Genomic DNA, 8,143 nt, shown 5'->3' on the forward strand with positions numbered 1-8,143 from the left:
AAGGGTTGAAGTGGAAGAGACTAGGAGAAAAAGTCTGCGTGGAGAAAGTGTTGGAAGCCTGGGGTATTGGAGGCCATTGGAAAGCTAAAGTTTGGGGGCACAGTGGACTATGGCAAAGCAACCCCCTGCATATGTTTAAGGAAGCTAAAAGGATAAAGTAGTTTTCTGCTTTGATCTTAATGAGTCCTGCCTACTCAATGTAATGCTTCTAAGTCTATGAATATTCTTTTATTCTATATTTATTAGCTTATTTTCGGTTTCCTCCCTACTCTCAATATCCATGATGGCGAAGATTTTTATGTTTCATTCAACATGTGAAAACGTGGTAAGTGTATCATCAAGGTGTTGAATGAATGAATTTCACAAGGAACCATTGTTAAAATGTAATTCAATTTTGACAATCAAAGGATCTAGGTGATGGCAAACATAGGTGGGTAGGGGGATAATGTAGTCCTTTTTAAATTGACTTTATGGGAGGTCACTTTAAGGAGGCAGAGAGAGCCATGAAGAATGGAAGCCCACACTAAGAGAAACTTCCTGACTACACTTAGAGCATGTATATGACATTAGAAGTAAATAATTTGACTACATATGGGTGTTGACAAGTGTAAAATAGCAAAATAGCTTGTTTTAATACTCCATCACAATCTCTGTTATTTTCAGAGCTTGAACAGACTTAAAGGCTGTGAAGACTTTTGAGAGCATTGTAACTTTCCTTGGGCTTCCCAGGCAAAAACAGTTATACATTCTTTCATAACATGTTGTGACTGGAAGCTGCCCAGACTGAGAGAGGTGGGAGGCTTCTAGATTATCTATTTTATTACCGTAACAAAAGTGGAAAGTCTTTAAAACTCTTATCATTACAAAGTACTAGATGCCCAATGTTTGGATAGCAGAAGAATCAAATAGAGAAGAAAGGTTTTTCAGCTCCAGTCTTTTATTACTAGTTCTTATGATGTTAAGACTAAAAGAGCACCACCTGGCATGACTAATGAAGTGTTTCCGTCCTAACCTTTTGTTTCAGGTCCCAGTGATTATTAATAGTAATTGCTCAGTCTGATTCATCATTGTTTTCTTCCCATCAATTAAATTACTTTTACAACTTTATGGAGTTATAATTGATATACAATAAACTCCACATATTTAAAGTAGATAATTTGATAAGATTTGACATATGTATACACCTGTGAAGCCATCACCAGAATCAAGATAATGAACATGTTCATCACCCCCAAATGTTTACTTGTTTCCCTTTGTATTCCCTTCCTCCTGTTCCTCCTCACCCTACCCTGGTCCTCCAGGCAATCACTGACCTGCTTTCTGTCACTTAGATTAGTTTGTATTTTCTAGAATTTTATATAAATGGAATTATACTGAATGTCCTCTTTTCGATCTGGCTTCTTTCACTCAGTATAATTATGCAGTTATCATACATGTTGTATATATCAATAGTGCATTCCTTTTTACTGCTGGGTAGTATTCATTATATAAATATAGTATCATTTGTTTATTCACCTGTTGATAGACATTTGGGTTGCATCCAGTTTTTTGTCAATTACAAATGAAGCTGCTACATACATTTGTGTACAAGTTTTTGTGTGAAGATATGATTTTATTTATCTAGGGTACAGATCTAGATCATATGATCATTGTAAGCTTAACTTTTTAAGAAACTGTCAGACTATTCCAAAGTGGTTGTACTATTTTATATTCCCACCAGTAATGTATGAACATTCCAGTTCCTCTACATTCCTTGCCAACACTTGGTATGGTCAGTAGTTATTTTCAGTCATTCTGAAAGATGTGTAGTAGTAGCTCATTGTGTTTTAAGTCGCACTTCCCTAGTGACTAATGATATTGAGCATTTTTTCAAGTGATCATTTGCATATCTTTACATATCTCTTGAGAAGTGAATTTGTCTGTTTAAATCTTTCACCTGTTAATTTGTTTTCTTATTATTAAATTAAGAGTTATTTATATATTCTGGATACAAGTCTTTTTATCAAACATGATTTACAGATATTTTCTCCCAGTCTGTGGCTTGCTCAGTCTGATTCATCATTTTTTCATTCTCTTAGCAAGATCTTTTGAAGAGCAGAAGTTTGTAATTTTCTATTTATCAACTTGTTCTTTTATGGATCATGCTTTTGATTTTGTATTCTTTCCTTTGAGAACTCCAATTATGTATATATTATGCTGCTTGAAGTTGTCCCACACTTAACTGATTTTTTTAATCCCTTTTTTCTCTGTATGTTTCATTTTAAATAGTTACTATTGGCATATCTTTAAGTTCGCTAATTTTAAAAAGTGTCTAATTTGTTGTTAATTCCATCTAGTGTATTTTTCACTGTCGACATGATAGTCTTCATCTCTAGAAGTTCAATTTTGGTGATAGACATATATTACCAGTCCGAAATCCATGTGCCTGATGCTTCGAAAGGCCAAAGCTCAAAACATCAGAGTCTGGAGTAAGGAAAGGTTTATTGATTAGGAAGGTGCCAGCTGAGAAGATGGGAGCCCTAGTAGTCCCTCAAATCTGTCTTAAGAAAGTACAGAGTTCTGGCTTCTTTTATGTCAAGAGAAGGATAAATGGGAGAGGCTGTTTTTTAAAACTAAAGCCACAAGTAGAATTCTTCTAATGGTTAGCATGTCTATATGCAAGACTAAACAGAAGCTATAGTGTGAATGCCATGGGAACAACATAGGCTTGAACAACATGGAGTCAGAGAGAAAGAGCATTTCACTCTAACAGATAGACAGCAAAAAGGGTCAGAATTGATGGCCTAGAGAATATCTAGAATGATGAGGCTCAAACGTGAGATCTTTAAGAATCATCTGGAGAAGCCATTAAACTGTAAACTTCTATGGATCACATACAGAGCTAGCTTAATAGAGCTAGAGATGGCCCTAAAGTCTATATTTTAACAGGAATCTCAAATAATTCTGTCCCAGGAGGGCCTCAGTCTATTGTGGAAATACTGATTCTGACTTAACATTTAGTCAGGTGCTGTGAAAATACTTATGAAAAGGAAAGTTTGTTATAGTCTAAGCTAACAATGAAGATTTGGCACAATTCTCAATTTGTACCTGGGCAAGTTTCTGACCCATTTCTGCTGAATAAACAAATGAAAAAAATGAAAGCCTGGGTGAAGGAATAAATTGATGTAAATTCTGCTTTCCATGTTAATGAATTGATGAAAGTTATAATAACCAGATTAATTATTGATCTAAATATAATAGTGTCATTATCTTTTATATTGGCTTTCTAAAAATATATTAACTTATGTCCCAGCAATCTATTTACCCAATAAAGCAACTAAGCATATCCTTTTTAAAATTGTGTAAATGCAAATTCTAGTCCAATACCCACAACATACTCATGGATTGGAGTTAAGACTGTAGGAAATATTGAAGCTTTCCAGCTTTATGAATGTTTTAATAAGAAAAAAATCACCAGTTAAAGAAAAATTTAACACCTATGGTCAGTTGTAAACAGTTACTCTTTATGGTATGTCTTATTTCTTCAAGCATTTATTTTTGATGTGTAACAGATAATACATACACAAGTGACAGAATATAAATATGTTAAAGATGTTCAGTTTATATTGACCATTTGATATATCACGGCAAATAATAATCTGAGAAGAGAAGCATTTCTTGGTTACAGATAGATTTTCCTTTTTATCATAGCTTGAAATAGTCAATTAATTAATAATTAATTTAGTATAGCCAATTAATTATTAAATTAATTAAATTAATTATTATAGTAAATTTAATTATTATCAAAACTATTTTACCAAGAAACCAATCTGTCTTCTGATAGGTCATTTGAGCCTATCAGTAAATGGGAGAGCATGGGTTTGAATTTCATAAATAAGTCTCATAAAAGAGTTATAAATTAACTCAATACTGTAAATAAAGGTAAATAATTTTAAATTAACAAATGTTTATTTTTTACCATTGAGATATCAAAATAGAACTAATTTAGAAATATAATGACTGTTTCTCTCAGATGGTGAAATTAAGAACTTTTAAATTTATAGCCATCTCACACAGACACAGGCACACACATCAGTGCAGTGTGTAATGGGCCAAGACACAAAATGCTTAAACATGATCCAAGCCAAAGTAGGTTACCTACATATCTAAAATATTTGCCATATTTTTATGGAAAAGACTCTTTATGGACCATGAAGAATATTTTTGCCCTTGCTCTCAATGCCGAGCCAATTATTTCCAAGGCCCAGGAGAGCTAAAGGTAGAGCTAGAGCTAGCGCTAGACGGAAGGGTTGGGGTGGGGGCGGATTGAGAGAGAGAAAGGAGAGAACTTAATTCCCAATGAATGTCTCTATCACTTTTTCCCAATGACATTCTCTCCTTGAGAAACATCATCCCAATTGAGGTCCTGGACAACTCCTCTATAAATACATGTTGTTACAAATAAGACTTCCTCTGTTTTTAATTGTCTCCACTTTCTTCATTTGATAAACTTTTCACCCTTAAAGAAACTTCTTCTCTCCTTCCTCATCGAAGACTCCTTTCTCTAACCTTTCCAGAAAGATTATGATTAAGGCTTCTCTTCTGTTATTATTGATGTTATGTTTGTATTCCCTCTAGTCTGGGTACCATGTAATGAAAAGATTTATTATTCTTTATCTTTGGATTCATATCACCTTGCATGGGCCAAACATGCACGTGCAAATGTGCATACAAATACACATACATGTTCAATAAATGGTGCTGAGACAATATATATTCATACATGCACATGTAATAGGTATATATGTATACATATAAAACCATTAATTCCAGATAGAGCAAAGACTTAAAAATGAAACATATAACCTTAACATTTTTAGAAGAACATATAGGAACACAAACATTCACACGCACACACACGTACACACACACACACACATTGATCTCATAAAATAAGTTGGGAGTGGTTCTTTTTTTTCTATTCACTGAATAATTCATGTAAGATGGGAATCACCTGTTTCTGAGACAGCTGGTAGAACTCACCTGGAAATCCTCTTGAGCTTACAGTTTTCTTTGTATGGGAAATGTTTGGGTACTGATTTAATTTTTTATAGGACCATTTGGATTTCCTCTTTCTTTTTTATACAGTTATAGTAATTTGTATTTTTCTAGGAATTTGTGCATTTTACTTAAGCTTCAAATGTGTTACTAAATTTGTTCATAATATTCCTCATTAGCTTTGAAATCTCTGCTGCCTCTTATTTATGCCACGTTTCCGTTCCTATTATTATTTTATTTGTGCCTTTTTTCTTTGTTTATCCCTTCAATCTTCTTGGTAGTTAAATTTATTACTCCTGTTAAAAGAAACAATTTTTGATTTAACTGATATTCTCAACTACTGCTTTGTCTTGTTTTATTAATTTCTGTTTTTACCTTTATTATCATCTTTTTAATACTTTAGTTTATTCTATTTTTTTTTCTGAACACTTTTGTTGGTGGCTTGGTTATTTTACAGCCATTTTTAAAAATCATTAAGGACCTGGTTCCATAGTATAGCACATCTGCTTTACACTCAGAAGATTCTGGGTTCATGCCCCAGTGGAGCCACAGTCCATGGTCTATGGCCATGCCACCCTGAACAAGCCTGATGGCTGATCTCGGAAGCTAAGCAGGGTTGATCCCGGTTAGTACTTGGATGGGAGACCACCTAGGAAGACCAGGTGCTGTAGGCATAAATAATAATAATAAATAATTAAAAATAATTTAATTATTAATATAAGCATTCGGTATTATAATTTCCCCCCAAGTATCATGTTAGCTGTGTATCACTAATTTTAAAACTGTTAAGTAAATATCATCTAATTTTCTTTCCTGAGTATCTTCTTTTACTCATGAGATAAACAGAAGTATAAATTTTTAATTTTCAGAAATTCATATTATCTCTGCAACAATATGTGATCTAATTGTGTTGTGTTTGTGTGATCTGTATGATGCCAGTTTTTATTTTAATTTGTTAAGATTCACATTAGGTCTGGCCAATTTTTATAAAAATTTCTTTGTTCTTGAAAAGAATATGCATTCTCCAGCTGTTAAAAGCAACGTTTTATATATGTGATTAAATTTCCTGCTTATGTTGTTCAAATACTCATGACATCACTCATTTCTTGACTGAGCTATCAATGATGGCAAAACCACCCACTAAGATTATAGATTCAATTTCTCCTTATAGTTCTATCAATTTTTACTTTAAATATTTTGAAGCTATCTGATTAGTGCATAGAAATTAGAATTGTATCTTCCTGGCAAGTCTAAACTTTTAACAGTATGCATAAGGACCATCCTTATCTGTAGCGTGTTAATTGCCTTAAAGTCTTATTTATCTGGTATTAATATAGCTTCTGGTTATTACATCTTTATTCATTTTTAAAAGTTTTCTAATTGTTTCTTTAGGTTATAATGTGTTTCTTATACATGGCACATATACAGTTTGGATTTGTATGTTTCATCTAGCTTGATAACTTTAAACTTAGAATTCTAATCTATTTACACATATCATGATTACTCATATATTTGGATTTGCTTTGCCACCTTATTTTATAATTCGTTTGGCTCTAATTTTTAAAATTCTCCCTTTTCCCCCCATTATTTTGGTTGCGATTTCCCCCCTAATTTAATTTTCCCCTCTATTAATTTGAAAGTTATGTATTTTATTTTTTTTAGTCATTATCTTAACATTTTAATATGCTTGTATATCTTAACAAATTATAATTTCTATCTGTAGGTTTACTTTTGTCTTAAACAACATAAAGAATTTAGAATTTTTATACTCCAAGTCATTTTCATCTCCCATTTATATGCCACTGTTGTCTAGTTTCATTCAATCTTAGTCCTTTAACTCTTTAGATTAAATATTATTGCTACTGTTTTATATATTGTTAACCTTTTTAATGTTCTCGCAACTGCTTCTTGCATTCCAGACTTTCCTTCTGGAATAATTTTCCTCCTTCTAAAAGTACAGCCTTTGCAAATTCCTGTAGTGAGGACCTGTTGGTAGTATATGCTCTCAGTTCTTGCTGTCTCCCACCTCCTAAAATGGTAACTGGATTACCTAGGGCAGAGAGAGGGGCTCGATGAAGGAGAAGCTTGATAACTCAAAGTTTCTCCATCACTGCTACAGATGTCCGGTGACAGGAGCCCTGGCTTGTGCCAGGAGCCTCTCTCGTTGTTTCAAAGGTAGTGACAAAGTCCTTTAGAGAGAGATGATTTTATAAGCTTGGCAAAATCTCTCTAAGGCAGGGTTTCTCAGCCTTGACACTATTGATCTTTTATATTTTGGACCAAATAATTTTTTGTTGTGGTGGGTTTTCCTATATATCATAGGATATTTAGCAGTATCTTTGGCCTCCATCCACTAGATACCTTCCATGTCTGAAAACCAAAAATGTCTCTAGGGAGCAAAACTGTCCATGGTTCAGAACCACTCCTTTAGGACTATATTAGGTAGGCAAGATCAGCTGACATTCTTTACTGTTTCCCCTGAATCAGTTGGAGATCTGCACATTTTCTTATTTGTAGCAAAGCCAACACAATCCGCATTGAAGAAATTAAACTCAGATATGAAATATATACATACATATATATACACATATTACATACACACAAATATATATGTATGTATGTGTGTATATATATGTGTATATGTGTGTGTGTGTATATATATATATAGAGAGAGAGAGAGTCAGATTTTCAAGGGTTTGCCAAAAGTAACATAAATGAGAAGCAAGAGAACCAGATTTAATATGTACACATGCATTCCTTAAGTGAATTGTAAGAATTGTGATGACTTGAGAGCTTGTACCCCTCTATTAATAGCCTCTCCCACTTTCCTCTAACTTATTATTACCATGTAAGAATCTGAGCCCAGTGTTGCCAAATATTCTGACTTTTTAGGAAAGGCTACAAGATTCTCTTGTGTGTGCATGCATAATGTATTGGAAATGTTTCTATTTTTTAGAACAGAGAAAACTCCACATTTGTAGGCCATGCGTGGGCTGTAGATCTCCATATCGCAACCTCTGACTTCCACCAGGCACACAATTGTTGCTCAATAAATGTTGGCTCTCCACTGTATCTCTTTTACTGTGGAGGCTCAGGGTCACCCACT

The 8,143-nt window shown here is 33.6% G+C and overlaps 1 pseudogene; it reads left to right on the plus strand.

The window, feature by feature from the left end:
• Positions 1-5,595: 5,595 nt before the first annotated feature.
• On the plus strand, positions 5,596-5,711 carry LOC112486002 (annotated as a pseudogene).
• Positions 5,712-8,143: the final 2,432 nt, after the last annotated feature.

This window comes from Pteropus alecto, unplaced genomic scaffold (genome assembly GCF_000325575.1).
Source record: "Pteropus alecto unplaced genomic scaffold, ASM32557v1 scaffold25, whole genome shotgun sequence".
NCBI lineage: Eukaryota > Metazoa > Chordata > Mammalia > Chiroptera > Pteropodidae > Pteropus > Pteropus alecto.